General features: G+C 41.3%; 1 long non-coding RNA gene across 1 annotated transcript in view; it reads left to right on the forward strand.

Annotated features, from left to right (window-relative positions):
* Positions 1-2,031: 2,031 nt before the first annotated feature.
* The window catches only part of LOC113170401, a 39,155-nt gene continuing 18,707 nt past the window's right edge, over positions 2,032-22,479 (forward strand). The window contains exons 1-2 of the long non-coding RNA XR_003299635.1: positions 2,032-2,110; positions 21,266-21,413. This is a non-coding gene — a long non-coding RNA (uncharacterized LOC113170401). The remainder of the gene's footprint in view (positions 2,111-21,265; positions 21,414-22,479) is intronic.

Here is a 22,479-nt window from a genome sequence, read left to right on the forward strand (position 1 = left end):
ACACTGACAAGAGGTTTGTGAATGGGATGGCTTGCAGCTTTGCACAGCAGCGCTGCTTGTTCCACATCAGCAGTGCACATAACTTCGTGTTATATGAGAAGACTGATCGGGGGGAAAAAGCACCGCAGCCAGGCAGCCAGGGCGAAATGTTTCTAGCTGGATGCATTTAAACACTGAGGAAGGCGAGTGTGCACATTTAACTGGCTAAAGTGGCCATCCTTCCCGGGAAATCCCTCTCCTGTGTTACACCTTGAAACAGATACGGTCAGAACTTCAGATAAGGAAGCCACTACCCACACAGCATTTGCAAAGCCTTGTGTATCCAATCAGAACACGCAGTGACCTTAATTCTCCCAGTTTCTGATCTGCAGTGAAACGTGCAACAGATGCAACATCCCAGCAGTTTGCTAAATTGTTTTTTTATAAACATGCTTGAAGTGTGACTGTGTGGTTAATACTGGCCAACACTGTAGCTGCAGTGCACGCACATCACATGCCATCAGGAATCCAAGGCTCAGAAAACTTGTTTCTATCTGTGTCACCCACACTAACTAACTTTCATTAACAGAAGGTTTATGAAAGTTTTATAGAAGGTTATTTCTTAGCTGTCATATTATTATGAATCACCATAAGTACAAGTAAACATCAATAGCATTGTTGTTCTTATTCCCCACTCATATCGATACCAGGGGTAGTGGACGTCGAGGGCCACTGCCCTGCTCCTTTTCAAGCTATCCCTCCCACACCCACTGCTAATTACCTTCATCAGGGGTGCTCAACCTATCAGAAGCTGTAAGTGCAGGGATGGTTGGACAAGAAGCAGGACAGTGGCCCCCCCAGGACCACAGTTGGCTACCCCTGAGCTATACTCTATGTATGTTTCTCAATGTAGAGAAAGCCTTCGTAAATGGATGGTTTGAAACTCATCATCTCCACTGACGGTGTATTTCACCTGTTTCTCTCCCTGGTCAGGGTATCAGCTGGTTCAGCTGTGACCTCATCATGGTGACGTGTAAACCCAGATTAACCTGCTCTCTTATTCCACCAGACATGGAAGTGATTAGAGATTATGACTGCGTCCTTTAAATAGAATTGGACTTGTGGGTAATCAACTACGTCCACCAGAGGTTTGTGTCAGGTGACTCACTCACACACACACACACACATATACAAAGTCGGTAATACACATAAACACTTGCTTTTGTAACCAGTGAGGATATTGCATTGACTTGTGTAAATTCCCTGATGAGCCACGCTGCTCTGAGCTATAGATTATAAATGTTTAAACCATGCCTGACCCTTACCCCCTACCAACAAGGTTTTAGCCTAAAATTGAATTGTTAATTTTGGGCCTAGCGTTTGGTCACCAACATGGTAGGTGAGCCCCCACCATGTATGAACAGAGTGAACTTGAACTTTCCTTCAGAAACATTTTGACACATGTGTGATTACATTTCCTCTTTGCATGTCAGCTATTTTCTTTGGTTTTGCTTCACCCTAGCTAAACATACATTTCCTGACTTCATCAGGAACTTGCTGGGTGCTATCTAACCAACCAGCTAGGTGCTGAAGTGAGAAACCGTAAACAAAGGAAATGTCAAAGATAACCTGGCAACACAAGCTGCCTTTGTTTGTAATGAACATTATGCACTTTTCTTTTTTTACAACAAAACATCGAAAAGGTTTGAAACTAATGCCAAATTTCAAAATGCTTTTCTTGGTTGAATACAGCCTCCACCTGTTTCTTTTTGACAGTGCCCGTGAGAATTCATCTCTTTTAATGTCAAACTTAAAGGACATAGGAATATTCCAATTAATCTTTGAATCTCCCACAGTTTTTTTTCCACATTCATCACTTACACTCTGCTCAAAGAGAAATTTAACAGGCTTGATGGCAGGTGGAACTAGAGAAACACCACCCTTCCACAAGATCAAAATCACAACATCTGTTACTTGCTAATACTTTATTCTCTGCACTGATCAGTTGTACAGTTATTAAAATCAGTGTGACTTTAGTTTTGCCTTTTTTGCAGGTTTAACGTCAGTCTGACTGGCTTCTACCTAAAATGGGCCTATATGTGCAAGATAGCAGAAACATCTTGAACGACTGGTGAGTGAATTTTAGTTTCCAGACAAATTGAATTTTACAAATCAAATCAATTGTCTTTGTTCTTGTGCTTGCCTGTGTGCCTGTGTTTAAAACGAAGTGTGTCCACTGCCTATGCATAGACAAGTTAGCCTCTGCAGGCTTATCAGTGTTGTCAGATTTATGTCAGAGGAAGTTGGGGTGTTTTTATGTAAAAAGTGCTTCACGTGTGCTGTATGCCACCGTTATGAGTGCACACTTGTTCACTGCCAGTGGTGTACCATCTTTAGGCGTCCTGTACTGAGCTGTTGACTCTGTGGTGGACATATTGCACCGAGACACCCTGAACTTTGCCTTATCACAAAACAGAAGTGAAAAGTGACTGTGTCAGTGTGAATGAGCTCTCTATGTCTATGGCCAAGGCACCAGCACTCAGCGCTCTGGTGACACTGGAGAAAGAGGAAAGCAGAGAAAGAGAGAAACAGAGGAAGGCTTTTATCTTCGTGTTACCAAATCTGCTCCAACTGTACGTCAGAGTGCAAACGAGGACGGGAAGGGGTAGGGGTGCGGAGGAGAGGATTGCTGGCGCAATGGCAGAGGCGCTCAATGGTGGCATTCTTCCCTTTCTGTGGGGACACAGACAACACACACACACACAAACACAGCTACACCGAGGGGATTCCCCCCGGGAGTACCCAAGTGAAGTAATACAACCCATCACTGCCTTATCACACCACTGCCCAAAGACAGGAGAGGAGTGAAGAGACGTGTTTCCATCAACCACAGCACAGGAGGTGTACTGTATATCACTCAGGGATTGTGGGCAGTTATATGATGTGCGCGCTTTTTAAAAAAACATTTTTACGTGTGTCTCAACAGAGGGGGTGAGGGGGGATGCGCAGCAGATTGTGCGTAATGTCCTGTAGTTCCCCTCACTTCTTTGATGGCAGTTTTATCACCTTTCTTATCATTACCATGCAGTGAAAGCTAAAAGCGTGATTCACCGCTTTGTGTAAATTTTGCAGAATGTGTGGCAGTGTGACTAAAACACAGACCATGTGTTGGTTTGGGTTACGTGTACACCTATCCGTGTTGTTTTTTTATGCGTGGACTTATTTATGTGTCCAATAGTGGCAGTTTCACAAGTCCTCCACTGTGTATCCATACATTTCTCTTCTGCACCAGATTCCTTTGCATAGTTACAAAGATACTTTTTTAAGCTCATGTTTTTTTTGCATTCTCCTGGGCTCATACAGTATGTGTACAGTCCTGGTTAACAGAGTTGGAGGCTTGTCAACGTCTATATGTGCTGTGATGTGACTCATCTGATTTTACATCTGTTCTGAAATCTTTCCTGAAGCTCTTCTTATATGCCATATGTGTATGTGCCTTATATCTATAACCCTCTTTGTCACACACACACACACACACACACACACACACACACACACACACACACACACACACACACACACACACACACACACACACACACACACACACACACACACAAACACAGAGTTTACAAGCAGGCTGAGGCAGGATCCAGCATGATCCACATGACAGCGTGTGTTATTTCTTACCTTCATAAGCTGCTGATTGTTTCTCCTATCTTTGGATTTCAGCTATGCATTTTAAATAGATTTATTATATACTGTAAGTGCATTACATAATGATGTGATGTAGGAATTAAATTTGAAAGTAGAACATAAACTTTGTCCATAGTCAGGTTTCGTGATATAAAGTTATGACTGCTAATCAGTGAAACTGGTTTGACTCCATTATAATAACTATTATTGTTGAGAGAATTGCTGCACCCTTCAAGCTTCTGTATGACAAGGAAGATATCTCCATTTGCTGTGGTGAAACAATTGTCAGTTGCACAATGCAGATGTAGGCCGTTTTGCAGCAGCACAAGATTAGTAATTAAAGTTAGTAATTAAAATTAAGATTTATGTTGTCGGGTTTAGACCAATAATGAAGGGTTTATCAATCATGTCAGCCACACACTGATCAAACAGGCAGGCCGCAAAACACAAGGGTCCTGTGTGGGTGAAGGTGTGTTTATGATGTGCAACTGTTGACATCAGAGAAACAAACAGCTTGAACATCAGCACATCATGCAAATGTATAGCATGTGTCACATCCTGGTGTTACAGACAGAACGTCTACAGAGGTTTTTTGCAGTCTCCCGCCAACAAACAATGAGCTTTGCTGTTTGTTGCTTTACTTGGATGTTGCAGAATCAATCATGTGCAGAGTTTGACTCTTGAACATTTTTTTCTGTGCTCATCTTGTATCTGAGTTTAACTCATCCAAATAGTTTGGATGCCAGAAATGCAGCCATATGCATTATACACAAGCGTGAGGTGGAAACTTAACATACACTGTGTGTGAAGTCAGGTAAATTCTGTGTCAAATAGTTAAACCAGTGAAATAATCAATGTTTAAACTGATGCTTATGTATTCCACATTCTCAGCTTAACTTAATGTGCCACGTTCTGTAGGTTTCCATGCTGCAAAATGAAAGACATGCAAAAAAACCCTGAAGATACTGAATGGAATTTGACATTAAGCAATTTTGGTGTTGAGCAATACCATCACATGAAATACTTCCTGAGCACATGCTTCCCAGTTGTCGAGGGATTGTCTTTTTTTCAATTATGATCCTGTTTCTGTGGATGCTTTAAAAAAAAAAGGGTGTTGATCAGTATCTGTGCAACTGCCAATCATAAGCCTAGCCACAGACCTTTTATTTAAATGTACTGATACAATAAATTGTGTCACTGTTGTAGGTATTAAATTTACAACTGAACTTCCCATGGTGAATTTAAGTGTGCAGGGGCGTAATTTGTAAGATAGTGTGGGGAAATATGTGAACGCTGGGTGTATGAGTCACCTTAGTGTGGGCAGCTGTTTAAAGGCCATTTTCTAGGAGATGTCAGAAACGAGAACATATATTAGTGTGTGTGTGTGTGCGCGCTTGTGTGTTCCAGTGTGCGTGAGATGTGTAGTTTCGTCTTTTGAATGTCGCAGGGCTCCCCCTTTCTAAGACTGTTTATATCAAGATATCAGACAACAAACAGGTAGAATCCCCTCACAGCTGAGATATAGTAGTGTCCACTTGAAAACACATGTTGTTGATAATGGTAGAGGATTAACTAAGCAAGTGACAGTGGATTAACCAAATATTTGCATGCATACTATAAATAAACTTGATGTAAAATATGCCAGTGAGGACCTGGAATGGAACAGTGGATGTTATTTTTGGAGTTGAGGAATTTCAGCAGCATGCAAAAGTGTGCGCATGTATTTCTGGGTTAATATAAATGTATTTGTGCTCATATGAGCAACAGTTTCCCTTTAGTTTTTTCACGATTTAAAGAGACGTGTGTATGTCATCTCAGCCCACAACCTGAGCCCAGGTATTTGCTGAACGGCTTGTGACTCTTGTTCAGACTCTGTACAAAGGAGTGGTGACAGTTGTAGCAGTGGTAGCTGAGTCAGTGTCGTCATTGCCCTTCACATATTCGACACTTGGGCAGAATGTGTGTGTATTCTGTGATTTTTACTCAGTGTAAGGGGTCTAAATATGTGTTTTTGTGTTTTTGATGCTTTGCTGTGGCCCTGAGTAAAGTCGTTCTGGGTCACACACTGACCACATGGGCACACACACACGCGCTCATAAACGAGATAAACAAGTGGTTGCATTTCAACATGAGTCACGGTCGTGGGCAGAGGTGGAAAGTTTCCTTGTTTGGGCTATTCCCCCCTGCTGGCACTTTTGATACTTTTTTGAGGTATCTGTGTTTCTGGTCCTCGGTCAACTTACTCCTGGACAGCAGATTTGACTCACACCTTTTTAAGCTATGGGCATCCTAACAACACTCCCTCTTTTTCTCAGTTTATTGACATTGACATTGATCCATACACGCCTTAATTTTATTTAGTCTCTGTCAGTGTAAGAGGTTCCTGCTTAGGAATTTACTACTTTTGCTATTAGTGCTGCTGTTTATAATAACACACAGTGCAGGTTATTTGTAACAGGTGTTGAACACAACAGTAACAACGTTTCTGTCATGATGTGTCCAAGGTGTACCCCGCCTCTCGCTCAATGACACGTGGAATAGACTCTAGCAGTTCACTACTCTTAAGAGGACAAGCGGTTAGATTATCGGATATATGGATGTTAAAGTCAGGACAGGACAATAAGTCAGCATAGTGCATAATGTGTGTTTCAAATTCGAATCCATGGAAAATTGTCTGAGCTAACTTCAGCTTGGTCAATAGCACCTCAGGCCAGAATTAAAATCACAACATTTATGTCTCATGTTGTTCAAATCAATATCTACTACTAATACGGATACAAACAGTGCAGTGAAAAAGCAAACATCCACCTCCTACGCCCACTGGAGTGCCCCAACAAAGCTTTTCTTGCTGCAGTTTACTTGAAGTAGTTTACATTATTGTGCATGTTTACAGCAAAAGACCAAAATGACATTGTTTGATTTGTTACAACAACAAAATGGGGTTCATGTTAATGCATATTAATTGTCAGCTGATCAACATAGCATAGCTCTTTGATTGTGAGGTTAACAAGGTAATAGAACCGCTATACTTGGTTCTTATAATTATTTTTATTTGCGATATTGGCCTGTTATGACCTTTAAGATTAAAATAAAGACATTTTTTATTATTACGTTTTGATTATATAACCATGGAATAACAAATACTAACAATATTTGCCAAGTTTCCATTTCTGGCTCTTCCTCACAATGTATGAATGAAATGCTTCGCGGAATGTGTTTAGAGTCTATTGTTAATGGGACGTGTGGTTATTCTTTCTAAACATCAGGCATGTGGAGTTTAGTTTAGTGAAAGGGCACAGCAGATGGCAGCTTTAAGAACCAAACCAGTCCTATCATGTCTTTGCCTGTGGGTGTCTGTGAGAGTATGCCTGTGCATTTGTACGTGGATGATTTCATGCAGTGTACCTGTGATTTAAAAGCTGTTTTTAACTAACTGACTCATGATTTGGTATCGCTTGTCAGTCCCACTAACCTTTGACATTTTGCATGGCGTAGGTAGATAAGATTAAGATGCATTTTTTAGTGGAGTGTCACAGTTTTACCTTACCACTCGTAAATATTTGTTAGTTCAAGGATGGTTGATTTGCAGAACTGTTCTTTGAGGATCAGCATCTGGAGACATAGACATCTTTATGCCATAGAAACCTTGTCAGATTTGTCAGTAGGGTTCTTTCATACCTGTCTACTCTGGTTTTTGATCAGATCACGAGAAGTTCTGGAGAAATCACTTCGTGGCTCTCCAAATGAGAGTGCAGTGGGTGTAAAAATGAACGATGTAGAGAGTTGACATTTGTTGATATTTCTCCCTTATTCACCGCAAAGCAGCCTCAAGATGATTATTATTAAAAAGCCCCCCCCCCAAAAAAAACCCACAATACTGAACAAATCTCAATCTGTAATGGAAATGTGAACATTCTCCGATAGTAAAAGAAAAAAATTATCCGATGATCTCCAGTGACATTACTATGATTTAACCTTATTTGTTACTGTTTTTTCATCATTTGATGATATGAAACGTGTCAGTCAGTCAAAACCAGAAGCAAAACAATGGTTTCACTTCTTGTATAGATCTGATTGTGAGACTGTTGGTTTTTCACATATGAAGATGAAAGCACAGAAGTAATACTCAATACAAGCAGCAGATTATTAAGCCACAGTTAAAAAGTTATAGTGAAACATATGCTTTAATAAGTATGACCATGGCTTTCAGGCAGACACAAACAACAAAGAGAGGAACATAACGGGAACATACAGCCAATACAGTGACTTAAATCCAAGTTCTTTTTTATAGACATAAAGAGATGTAAGTTCAGTTCAGGATTGACCTCGTATAACCTCATGCTCATACATGTCTATTAACTACTGTCTTCATCGTTAGTGCCAACAAGGAATTTCTCAAGATTAATTTTGTTATGTGAATTGGCTCACTCTAAGCCTTGACCTTTTATGCTACAAAGGTCATACCTTATGATTCACTGTACCTCAACTCTGACATTTAAATTTCATCTGTTCTCACAATAGAACCGGGTGCTTAACTATGTGTATAACAAATCTTACATAGCTGCTGCGGATGTACCAATGAGCAATAATCCTCATGCCCTCTGGGGTGCCATTGGGGTGTGTTCCCAAAAGTCCACTGTAAACAGTGCGACACTCCCAGAGTTTTCCCCTGAAAATCAGGACTTCCCTTCTGATGCTCAGCCAGCCGCATACCTGAAGAGCAGGTACCTACTCCTGCCACTCCCCATGCCTGGAAGTGCTGACTGCGTGGGAGAACGTAAACACAACTAATAAGTACTGACATAATCTGATGCTGATGTAAGATGCCCAGAAGGAGTTCCACCATTGTGCACAAGTTTCAGGAATATTGGAAACCCAATATCAATTTTATTGTTAGTACGCCTACATGCAAACACCCACCTGCCTGTGAAATGACAACGTAGAGAAGTTAAATTAAAAAACGTCTTTGCATCATTTGGAGACTGTGATTTTCCACTTATGGTCTCAGTGTCCTCCCCCACATCTAGTCAGATCACCACATTACAGAGCTTCAACCAGCATGAGGTTTTTGAGGATCAACGTTCTGCCAAATCCAAGCCAACAAAAGTCCTGCTTTCTCTGTTCCAGTCTGGTATTTACGAAATGCTCTGCTGAAGTTTGCCTGTTCTGATCTTTAAATCAGGTCACAAGTGAAATCCTGGCATCCACTGCATATACCCATGTTGTCCATTGGAAATTAAAAGTGTGACAAAGACTGTGACAAGATAATCTGATATTTTTTGGGTAAAGGGTGCACTGACTCGCTTTAAAAAAAAAAAAAAGTCAAAACTTAGAGGGCAGGTATTCTCAGTTTCTAGTAGGAATCCTACAATTCCCTTAATGCAACTTTTGAGCATGATGGGATCATCATGGTTATTTTTTCAGAGGAACAAAAGACATTACAAAAATATAGTAGTTCATTGGAACTGGCCATCCGTCTTAGGAAAAGTTTAAGATGTACTGTATCTTCTTAACCTTGAGCAGAAAATGTGCTCTGTGTACTTAAAGTGAACAGTTCTTTTTGAAGGCTATTATCATTTTGACAGCTATATGTGGGCAACCAGTGTGTCCATGTGTGAAAAATCTGTGATTGTGAATGTGTGCTATTGATCCTGCAGTGATAGTAGGAGTGACCATGTGAGCAGCTTCAACTCTGTCACTGAGACGGTGGAAACAGCACTCCTCCCTTCCCTTTTGGTTGAATAATCAGCTTACTCACCGGATGTGATTCACCTAACTAATGCTGTTAAAAAGAGGGCTCTGTTTTCTAAATGTTTGGTCAGTAATGTGTAATGTTTGGAAAGTTGTATGCCTGTGAGATAAATAACTTAATTTGAGCCTCAGTCTGGCTGGCTGCTGTGCTGTTTTAAAATCTACATTCAACATGTGGCTGAGGGGTCACTCAGTACAGTGAGTGAGTGAAATAACTGTATAGGATTATATTATATCGTGACCACAGAGATGTTTCCGATTGGCTAAATAGCATGTGCTACAATCTCCCTTGTTTGTAGTTCACAAAAAAAACAAAACAACAATAAAAATGATCAAAAACCTCAACACAGTGCCATCGGAACCATATCGCCAACTATTGGTGGTGTAATAGTGGAGCGACACAGAAACCACTGCAGAAGTATTAGTCCTCATAGCAGCGGAGTGGAGTAGAGGCGGTCGTGTAACCTCTGCATAGATTCAATGCAGACATATAAATCAAGCTTTAGAGGCCTCAAAACTGAGTTGCAAATATTCAACACACCAGTCTTTTTGCACAATGAAATTAGTTTTTCCCCTCTTAACTGGCTCATTGCTTTTTTTCTTGAGACATTTTCACTGAAAATTGTCACTATTCAGTGCCGCTTTGAGGCCTATGTAACTTCTAAAGGCCTAAAATTCATGGATCTGTTACTTCCAGTAAACCTTGTGGCGATAGGGCTACTTTTGATCTGCATACTCGCGGACCTTTTCCTCTCATTTGGCCTGTTTGTCTTCATGTTTTATCTTTTGCCATACTACACATTTGCCTGCACCGCACACACTGTGCAGTCATCAAAAATGTGTTGTCACTCACACACTCGTGTGTGTGTGTGTGTGTGTGTGTGTGTGTGTGTGTGTGTGCTAGTAGAACTAACGTGCATATCAAAGCATTGCTCCGCAGCGCCACCGGTGGTCGCAAAACGCCAAACGATACCTTTAATTTGCTTTTATTTGTTCAGGTGAACAAGTCGGCTGAACAAGGCAGCGGGAAGAAGAGAGGCTGCTCTTTCAGTTTCTCAGACAGTTGTTAAACCAGATTTGGGTCAATGTCAGGTCATAACCCCAGACTGACCCACTTAGCGTATGACAGTAGCCCCCTCCTTTTCCCTCACAACACCTTTATTTAACTGTCTCTGTTCCACTCTCCTTTTGACTCTTGCTTACTCTGAGCAATATTTCCTCTTTCTGTTGCCCTCTCTTTAAACTCGCCACTCACTCATTCCCCTACTCTCTCTTTCCTTTTTTCCCTTCTACTGTTCCTTTGCTCCATGAAGGGGAACTTCCACTGTCGCTTCTATCCAGGAACAGGCTTCCACTGTGGAAACACTGCTCTGGTTTGCTTTCCACACCAAGCAGGGGAGGAGTAGCTGGACTTTGACAAATTTCCACAATATATATATATATATATACACATAAGCACCACTCATACATACAGTGACATTATTCTTTAGCGTCATTTTCATTTATTTGTTAAAATCCAAATCATTTCAAATAACCTGGCAGCACGTGATTTTAAAGACATTAGAAAAAGATCTGTTTTTATCTCACCGCTCGTCATCAGCAGCACTTCCATTCAAATTACAGTTTAACATCCAGTGAGCGTCCAAAACAGGCGCAACATGCAAAGCAGTGGTCTATATCTGTCACTGTGCGAGTTTTATTTTGGATCTTCTCCTGAAAGAAAACTGCTATAATTGGCCACTTATCAGCGTTAACAGACAAGACACGTAGTTAAGCTTTAGAGAGAACACGCTCACACACACACACACACACACACGCACGCACACGCGCACACACACTGGAAACACATTAAGAGTCATCATATTTAAAACAGACAGGAATAGAACAGACTTCATGAGGCAACCACAGTGGTGTAAGCAGTAGCCATTACCTCAACAATAACCATGATCTATCTCCTTGTTATCTTCACTCTGTGTGTGTGTGTGTGTGTGTGTGTGTGTGTGTGCAGGTGTACAATATGTTACTGTCAAAGATACCTTTTCCATAGTGAAGATATCCTTTTTGTCCACGAACATATCTGGTCTTTATATAATGTATGCTTGTGGCTTACATAACTCTTGGCACTTGAAGTTTCTCTGTGTGTGTGTGTGTGTGTGTGGAAAACTTGTGGAACTGGAATTGTGTAATTGTGTGTGTGTGTGTGTGTGTGTGTGTGTGTGTGTGTGTGTGTGTGTGTGTGTGTGTGTGTGTGTGTTTCAGTGTGTCTGTGATGCCTTGGAAGCTCTTGGCCATGACTGTGGAAATGCTCCACTACCCCACTCCACTCAGTGGGGACAGTGGTGCAGAGGCCAATTGATGGATAGATGGAGAGTGGGGGCTCTGATAGTTGAATGGAGAAGTGAATTGCACCACTGCCAGGATGACAGCGGCAAATTGAGGGAAAATATAGAGCTTTCTCCAATCTCAGGCGTGCTTGATGCAACTTCACGTCACAGATGATTTTGTTCCTCAGTTTTTTTCGAATGTCTGTTGCTTCATTACTTACACTGCATCCGTCTAACTTGCTAAAAACTTGTTAAGTAGCGACTGTCATTTGTGGGTTTTAGTGCTGTCCCAGACTGAAATACATTATCTGAACCACTGGATACATTTCCTCTAGGTTTTTCATGGTTCATGGTTAATGCTTGTGTTAGCTATTCTCATTTGCATAATTGCGTTGTAGTCAATAGCAGAACAGAGGAAGGCACCAGGACCAGCCATAACTAATCAACCTTGGAGGTTTGTGTGCAGCCCGTCTCAAGAAGCAGTCCTTATTCTATAGGAACCACAGTTCAAGGTAGCTGATGAGATTTTGTTATGGTTTTATTTTGGTGGACTGAACACTGTCGGGAAGCGGCTGGATAGTGTAGTGGTAAGATCGCTACCCTTTTTGTGGAAGACCGGGGTGTGAATCTTGGTTATGGCCTACATACCTCCAGCAGAGGTCCTTAGGCAAGACCTACTTATGCTTATTCTGCCTTTGCCTTGTGTCTTGCCCCTTACTTGTAAGTTGCTTTGGATAAAATCATCTGCCGAATGACTAAATGTAAATGTAAATTATTTTGAATAAATGATGCATTATTTTAAGGTCCCTCACTAGATTAAAGTAGCTAAGCCATTGCTTATCTAAAATGTTGAAACTGTGTCATAAATATGATATTAAACCATATTTTTTATTTAATGTATAGTTGTACTTCATGCTTTTTCATAGGTTGCGCTTTCATGGTAGAAGTATTTACTGAACCACTTTTGCTTAAATGACTTGTCTGTGACAAAGTTTTGATGACCTTAAAACATATGTGTTAACAAATTCATATATTTAATTGTGGTGTATTTCACATGTGACTTCTTCTGTATTGGAGGGACTGGCCTTACTTTGCATTATGGGAAGCCCCATTTGGAGCATGGTACCCTTCTTGGTAGGGATTTGCATGTGTTTGTTCACTGTAACAACCAGGTTGACTGACAGCTTATCTGTCACCCTTCATGACAATACCAATAAGCTGTTAGCTGTCCGAGTGTCTATGTAGTGCCTCTCCTAGGTCCTTGTCTTCTCTTTCCCAGAGTTTATTATACAGGAATTCATACTGAGATGCTGTGTGTATGTGTTTGTATGGCTATCATTGTGAGGACCAGCATGAATTTTTAACCTTCACAATGAGAAGGGTGTTTAAAGAGCAATTTCGGGGTAAGGACTAGGTTTTCGGGCTACGGTTAGAATTAGGTTTTGGTTAGAATTAGGGTAAAGTTTAGGGTGAGACAGTTAGTTGTGATAGCAGTAGGGGGCTAGGGACTGTATTATGTCAACGAGCGTCCTCACAATGACTGCCATACAAAAATGTGTGTGTGCGAGACACAGTCCGAATGTGTGTGAGTCTTACTTGTAGTGGAAACTCTTTGGGAATCGGTGCCATGGAATGTCTGGGCAGGATTCCCTCTTTTCCCCAGTGGAGCAGACCATTCACACATGACTATCTGTACGCAGCAGGAACACGTAGCACAGCACAGCATGGAAACACATGTCCGTTTGTGTGGATTTCATCTGGTAGTTCATGAGATCTTTGCTTTGATTTACATGTCATGGAGGATGTGTTACCAGATCAGTAAAACATAAACCGTCTTTGTCTGCCTATCAAGTCAGCTTTTTCCCTTCTCTGTCTGACTCCGGACTTCTTCGCTCTCACTTTTACTGACTTCCTCATTCACTGGAATGTGGCTTCAGATTGACCTTGTGACTCATCTCTCCCACGCTGACCACACCAGTGCTGTGTATCCTATACAGACGCAGTGCTGACCTAGAATCTCATAGGATACATGCACACAAACAGATCATACCGTTACGTCACTCTGCTGTGGTGTGGCCTTTAACTACTACACAGCTGTTCCTGCTTAGCTGTCATGTCCGCCATGATGTCAAGAGCTTTGTTGTGTGTGATTGGCTGACGTCTGAGTCTGTCCTGTGTATGTGAGAGATATTATGTGGGAGACTGTCACTTTCTGTGCCGCAGAGTAGTCATGGACATGATGGTCAGCTTATGTATGACTTCTTGCTGTACAGGAGAACGTGTCTTGTTACCAAAGTGTGAAAGTCATGCTTGTGTCCTTAAGTGCCCTAATTTAATTTCAATTCAACATGAGTAGCGTGATGACATTGCATTTTAAGCCAGTGTTGTCTGTAGCTGGAGAGAATGCTAAACCTGCAATATTATTTAATGAGGTTTTGTTGGTGAAGATTCTCAGTCGTCCAGGTGAAGTAATCTGGAAGCTGAATTGTGGCAACTGGACTTCCTCCTTGTTCAAAACATACACTGGAAACAGACACCTGACTTATTTTTATTGTAATTTATTTTAAATGTTTAACTACTCATGCAAGTAGCTTCTTCAGCCAGTTCTGTGTTCTATTAGTCATTTAAGTATAATGATACATAACTGTCTATCAGCATTAGATCATGGAACATTTTTGTTTTAACTTCTGCTTGATTTTACATCTGCTTGAAAAATGTGATTAAACATTATGACTTTAACCAACACTAACACATAGAAATCCTGTTTAAGAGAAAAACTACTGAGTTCTAACCCTCAGAGATTATTTATAAAACGCTTCTGATCTGAATTACACTTAAGGAAATGTGGCCACATATGAGGATAATTATAATGGTGGACCTTAACAAAGTCACACAGATGGAGAACAACACTGAGAGCAACATGATCAAGTCACTGTTTACAGAGCAGTGTTGGTTGAAAAGAGCAACACTGCACATCATTTTTCCTCTGTACATCACGGTTCATCTCTCTCTCTCAAAGATTGAAGCTGATGTTGAGTCCACTTGCATCCACTTGGGTACTAAGTATACTGAAACACAATCCTGAGACCTGCAGCGATACAATGGCACTCGGTTAGACTTGGGATCGGGTCAACTGCAGTCATGGGTCAGGTCTTTATAAATAGGAACTGAGTGGACGGGTTAAGACCTCCAATTTACAGTATATCCAAATGGTGTATACATTATAAATGAGTTTGGTTCGGGTTTTAAAATCAATCAATGGTAGCATGTGAGACAGCAGGAGCTATTTTGAGTAAAAGCCTCTTCTCTTAAATGGGTCAAGCAGAACAGCACTTTTATAACGAATCAAAAACTAGACAAAAGTGTGTTATTCACTTATTTAAGAAATATCCCATTACGCCGGATTAAAATTGTGCTTGTGTGTGCACTTGTGTTTGTCCAGTCATGGTCACCATGGTGAAGTCCTACTAAAAATCGTCATGACAACTCAAGAAATCGACAGCCACATTGTAAGCCAAAACACGTAACTGTCTCCTACGCATCAACACCATTCACACATGCGCTTATGCACACGCCTGCACACACAAACACACACACACGGCAAAGACGCCCACAAGCACAACGACGTATACAACAGATTTAAAACTGAGTGTCAAAATAGAGTTACTTGTTTATGAGATAAAATTAGTGTGTTGCTGCTCTGACTGATGCAAGACATGAAAGGTGTTGAAAAACAGCTACTTTAATATAGTTTTATATGCTGTTTTAAAAGGTAGACAGCACATATTATAAAAAAAAAACATAGAAGAAATACAAGCAACATGTACCTAAAAGTGTTGGCACCCTGGGCTCTATCCACCAGCTCAACCTGTCACCTCTAAACACAGAGGCATACCACTCTGCTCAATGGTCAAGATAGAATCCCCCCCTCCCTCATTCATTCCTGTATCTGACCCATTTTCCTGTGTGCACTGGAGACACTGGTGCGCAGCCCTGCCACCCACCACTCCTTGTTTCCACTGGGGTGGAAAACACTAGTGGAATGGGGAAAAAAGAGGGGAATGGGAGAACAAGGCCAGTGGAAGATGAGCTTAAGGGGGGAGGAAAGTATCAGGGTGAGTGAGTGCGTCCATTAACCCTCCCAGAGGTACACCCCGGGGGTGCTAGGGGATCGGCCCCTGTGATTGTGCCAAGTGTGTGTCTGTTTGCTTATATTTTAGTGGAAGGTTGGTCGACATGGCATCAAAAACATCCTCTCCTGTGCCCAGAACAAGAGAAAAAAAAATCCTTTACAGGTACTAACTCACTAGGTCTACTGTTTTTATTTCACAGCCTTCATCCCACTACTTGCATGTTGTAGTTTTAGTCTTTATATGTCACCCAGATGTACAAAAATCACCTTGTAGTGATACTCTAATAAGACAGTTGATGCATCATAGCCAACACTGAGCTGCCTTCATGGTCTTGTCACAGTTGAATCACCAGTATGTAGTAACGCACCTCTGAAATGGAACAATTAGCAAATCTCCTTGTTTGTTGATGCATTAAAGTTCATGTGGGGAACTCCAACTTCCAACGTGATATGCCCAAAAACAACAAAACATTGACAGCATATCTAACCGTATCACGGTTACTGTCCATCATGTTTTACGTGACATCAGTTTCCTCCATTGCCTGTGATTCTTCTGCTTTTATTTTCCAAGAGCATTCACACATTGCTTATGAAAATGTTTTATTTTTTTTTATTGCAGCCCCAAGTTAAAAACGCAGCTATTAGAGCTTCCTTGAATGCAGTGTAAAGAGTCCTTAAATCAGTACCTGCATTCAGCTCCACTGCACAACCAGTTTGAACAAGAAATATAAGCTGTCTATTGTCTGGAAATAAATGGAAATAAGTGGCTGTCGAGAAATGAGGAAACTGGTCTAAAATTTATAGTATGCTTTGACGTATGGCCTTGAAATCGCCTAGAACATAGTACGACCCTTTTTTTTACAACAACAACATGGCATTTAGAGTGTTACTGTATGAAAAAGTTAAACATTAAATGGATGAGTTTCAGTTAACAGTCTGGTTAACACCTACGTTGCATGGGAACTGAGGCCAAGTCTTACGATACTCGCGCAGTCCTGTGGGGATTGAGGTTCAAATTGTAAAAGTGGAATCGCCCAGACAATGTATAATTTTTTTTCCCCCTTTTACCATGTGATGTAAATGGAAGTGAAAACACCCACTCTCTCCTGGTGCCATGACAGTCATATGACATCAGTAATGCAATGACACAGCTTTATTATCACCTGGTTAGTCCTGCAGGGTAGTTTAGAAAGCAGGATTAGAAAATCGCTTATAGGTTGACGAGGTAATAGTGATTTGAAACAGTCTGTGGGAGTGTGTGTGACTGTTCCTCGTGACCTCATACACGGTGGCGATCTAGTGACTTGTTTTCACCTGTTTCACTTACGTTGATAAGAGTTTGCTGTTCTACCACATAATTGAAAGTGAGCTAAAGTTTGCTCGATGCAGATCTACACGCTGTTCAAAGAATATTGCTACAAGTGATGACTTAGTTTTTTTTTTAATTTTTCACCACCTTGTACCACTGGAAGACTGTGTGGGTGTTTGTGGCTAGGAAGTGTGCACTTTCACTGGTTACTGTGTGTGTGTGTGTGTGTGTTTGTGTGTGTGTTTGTGTGCGCGCGCACGCGCGTGTGTGTGTGTATGTCTGTATTATGTGTATTTGCTAATCCTGGAAAGAGAAGTGAGATGGACACTTCCGCTATTTTCTAAAAATAGATCTTCCATTGCAGCTTGCATCACTTCCTCTTTCTGACACACTGCGCATGCACACACACACACACACACACACACACACGTATGTATGTAACCTAACAGCGCTGAACAATTTCCTTATCTGGCATTGCGTGGTAACCATGTTGTGCGTGTGTGTGCTGGTGGAAAGCGGTTTGGTGTAATGGCACAGCGTGTGGGCTGGGAAACAGCTGGTGACTCCAGTTAACACACAGGGATGCAGAGAGGCCACAAAGGCTTACTATCTACTGTATGTGCATCCTAATGGCACCTTTGCATATGCAGTACATTTAGGAATGAGTGCGGACATGTGTGTGTTTTAGTGTATGTGTGTCGATGTGTGTATGAATTACTGAGAAAGCGTGAGAACTGGAAAGTGGTGTCTCACCACGTGACGTACGTTTCTGGTGTTTTCCAAACCAAAGAAGTGGAACCAACAGTGACGAGGATGTGATGTCATCATCAGGCTTTCTTTCTCACTCGAACTGCGGCCCCACGTTTCACACTACTCTTTTGTTGCTTTCTTTTTGTCTATGTCTATATTTCCGTCTCTTTGTGTCTGTCTCTGTACAGTATCTGTCTCTGTCTCGCTGTGCACTTGTCTGTTTCCCCGTCTTTATCGCTCGCTTTCCCTCTCATTACACTGTAGGGGAGTAGGCGTTTTTTTTTGTTGTTTTTTTTTTTATGAATGGGATGTGTTGTTGACAGAGCTATTTCTGTCAGCGCTGATGATGAACACATACAGTGTGACCACTAACTTCCTCCTCTATCACTCTGCTTCCTCTGATTGGCTAAGACTCGCCTCTCAATGGCAAAGGCTGTGCGTCTTTGAGGCAGTTGTGAATGTGTGTTTTTTGTGGGTGTACTTGTATATGTGTGTGTGCATGTGGGACAGAGTGTTGAGGGGTCTCAGTGGGCTTCTTTTCAGAGAGAAATGATAAAAACATCCTGTTTCCAAAAGGCAGAGAGAAACTGTTATTTTTTTTTCCAAATGATGTCACACAGCCCACGCAAAAAAATGACAAATTTTTATTTCACTGCAGAAACCTCTCAGCTGTCAGACAGTTTGCGTCTTTCTTGAAAATAGGGAACAGATATTTTCATCAAAATGATAAATCATAATTACATTACTCAACCACTGAAGCACTGTTGTTTTGCACATCTTCCCCCTTTCTATTTAAGATCGATTAAAGGTTTCTCTAATTTTCAGACAGAAATACCATTTTAAAATGGATATTAGTTTAAGTTGATTGTCATCCACTTTGTGTATTGAAAATAATTTTTTTGTTTTTTTGTTTTTTGTCCAAGTTAAAAGTTAAAAGAGATATATCATGTCACTCTTAACTTACTACCTCTACATATAGTACTGTGCAAAAGTCTTAGGCCACCCTTATTCGTTGTTTTGTTGACCTTTGTAGAGGAATATTGAGAGGTTAAGGACATAAATAGAGGTGGGAGAATGTCAAAACTGATGAGAGGTTTCTCAGAGGCCAGAAGAAGTTCAGCAAGGACCCGGCTCAGCATCTAAACTTCTCAAGGCCTCAAAGCTAAATTGCAGTCTACTAAATAGTTACTAAATTGAGTATATTGACATGCTTGTATGTAAATGTGCATACACAGAGTGTGGCTGTACTTGTAGATGAATCCAACAGGCTTTGGATATTGCATACATGCAAAATTTGAGGTTGGATTTTTCATATGAAAGTATCTGAAGAGAGGTGCGGATCTGAACATAATTAACCATGTGCTTTAAATATGATAAATGAATTGTGTGTGTGTTTGTATGTAGGCGTTTGTGAGTGGGAGGAAATGTTTGATGTGTGATAGAGCCTGTTGGATTAGAGTTTCAAATTACAGAGGTACTGTCAGAGGGCATGTCAGGTCACTGTGACCTTGACTTGATCTATTTATAATGTGTCTTTAATGATATGTAATGTATGTAAAGTTGCAGCCTCATGGATTGGATTGTGTAATAAGTATGTCATGAAAGATATGTGGTAAGAAGACACATACAACCTGTTGATATACAAACATGAGCACACAAGGAAGCTCTCGATATTGTAGCTGGAATCCTCTTTTGCGCACTGTTCTGTGACTCATTTAATCACAATGTGGCCTATTGTGAACATGTATTCTTCTGTGTTCATTGTGTCCGTGTCCTGAATGGGTTAGTACAATGTTGTGTCACTACAAGTGCTGTGGGATGTAATGTTAAAGTTCCCCCTATTACAAAAAAATCAAAAAACATATTTAAATATTGGTTGTGCTTCCCGTGTATTATCACATTGTGTCTTTTTTTAAGTTACTATTCAAACTTCAGCGCAGCTTCACAGACAAACGTCATTCATTCATTCATTCCTTCATTCATTCAGTCATTCACTCTTTATCTCCGTAAACCTTTAACAAGACACCTCAGACTTTCCTGTGTTATGATTCTTTTTTATTAATAAGTATTTAGTATTTGTAAAACCTTCCCAAAGACTGCACTCGTGTGCATCATATGCGAATGTTTAAGGTTGTTTTCATCTATTGGTTATGAAGAAACAACGTTGTATTATTAGCTCAAAAAGTTCTCTTGCTGTGTCCCATTCAGTTCACTTTCTTTTGCCAAAATTTAGTATTGACATCTGCACCTGTCTGCCGTGTGTGTGTGTGTGTGTGTGTGTGTGTGTGTGTGTGTTTGAACGGCTCTGAGGACGTCCAGTTTGAGTGTTTCTCCTCCAGTGCTCTTTCCGGTTGAGGAACAGTAGTTTTTCTGTCGATGGGGCTTATGGATATGGATTGGCACATTCAGCATCCCTGCCCCCACTCACTCACCCACACATGCAACAACCCATCAGGTGACAAAAGGGGAGGTTTTGAGCAGTTAAGTGACATCATACAAACTGGACAATAGTCCTGTCATATTAACTATGTACAGTCTGCTTCATAAGTATTTGAACAGTGATACAGTTTTCATCATTCTGGCTCTGTACATCACCACAATGAAGCCCTGTAGAAATTACAAAGGCTTTTAAACATATTTTGAGGGGCTAATCATGAATTCAGTTGTCAGTTTTTATTCTTTACAGAGCATAATGTCCTTTTTCTTGTTCTTTTCCATAGTCCTCTGGCTCTTTTGATGTTCCTAAGCTTTCCAGTGCATTGAATCTTTTGAGGAATGTACCAATTAGGTGTACCTGTGTAGTGAACCCATGACTGATTAATTGTGCAAAGCCGAGTGGCCAAAGACACTGACACACACGTGCACAAGCTGCACACGTAGCTGCCTGTGTTCACTGTTGATAGTTAACGTGTAAAGCAACATGAATCAGGAGCAGTTTGTGAAATTCAGCACGTTTTTGAACTGGCACTAAGTACTGGGTATTTGTTTTAGTTGTTATTTTTGTTAACTGACACTGAGATTGCCTAACACTGATCCACCTCAATGCCAAAGAAAATACATTACTGCTAAAATATGAATTCAAAAGTGACGTTCAGCCTGCTTATTTGTCTTTTGTGATTTCAAGCAGAGCTAACTGAGTTATGCAATCCTGGTAACATTTTGTTGAAGTTTGTGACTGCCCCCCTCACATGAGACCCCATCCCCTCCTGTCGGGACCCAGGCTTGATTCAGCAACTCATTAGCAACCCGTTAACAGCTTACTCTGCTGGATCCTGTCAGGTAAATCAGTCTTTTCCTCTTTGTGTCTTTTCCCTTTTCGTTCAGTGACGCCATGTGTGTGTTGCTGATGGAATATCCCGCTTGGCGTGAAACTGAGTCATCAGGTCACGATGGTGACCGGACAGCTGTCTTACAGAATGACGTCACACGCACGTCTTACTCCAGCAGCTTTAAATTACACACCGGGGACACGGTAAGCTGGGGAAACCCTCACACACACACACACACACACACACATAGCTACACTCAGTAATCCAATTAAGACATTATTTAGTGGCAACCTGGCCTGGACCTCATCAGACACATGCTGATCCAATTACTACCAAATGGATAGGCTGGGCTATCCTAGTGTTTCCCAGCTCTAAGGTGCTTAAGTGGCACGGTGCCACCACATCAGGAGGACACCTCATACGCACAACGGATCCCCCTGCTATTTCTGTGGACTTACACACTGCTTGCCTGGTGAGTCAACAAAGATGAGGAAGAAGCCAAGAAGTGACTTCCGCTCAGTCAGCAGAGTTGCAGAGAGCGAACCAGAAAGTCAGGGTAACAGTCTTACCCCATGCACAATCCCGCCTGCACAAAACCCCTACTCACACGCCAGTAATAATTACAGACATATACACTCTGGAAATTATTCACTGTAATGCAGAACAATTAATGGATGGAAGACCTTGGGATGATGCTGCTTTCACCCTCCAAACATGCGCTCCTTTTCCAAGTGCTATAAAAGCATTGATACCATTTGTAGTGAGTGTGTGTGGATATGTGTGTTTTCTAAGAGGCTCTTCATTAAACAACACACCAGAATGAGGCACACTCCAAACAAGGCCACAACTCCATACAGACGCTCTTACCTAACATTCACCGTGTAGTGAGGCTCTGCACAGCTGTTATAGTCTCTTTTATTCTCTTCTACATACACATGCACACCCTGCATGTCTCGGGCTGGGTGACTGACTACAATGTCCTGTCCTCTTCTCATGTGAACTGTGCTCTGGATTTTCAAGTCAGACACTCACGTGTATACTCCACATAAACAGACGAACAGGAAGAGTTGCCGCTGCTGCGTTTTTTTGCCGGAGGAAAGCTCATGAAAAGGTGACAGAGCACAAGCGAGTTAGTTGTGTTTGTCATGTGTCATGTCAGGCCCCCCTCTTATGCTAATGTACTATTCATCTGTGTCATAGAATGGTAATGACTCTCAGCGCAAATAGTCTGCTGAAGCACTGCTGTCCACTTCACAGTCAGCCGCTCTT

The sequence above is a fragment of the Anabas testudineus genome, chromosome 16 (assembly GCF_900324465.2).
Source record: "Anabas testudineus chromosome 16, fAnaTes1.2, whole genome shotgun sequence".
NCBI lineage: Eukaryota > Metazoa > Chordata > Actinopteri > Anabantiformes > Anabantidae > Anabas > Anabas testudineus.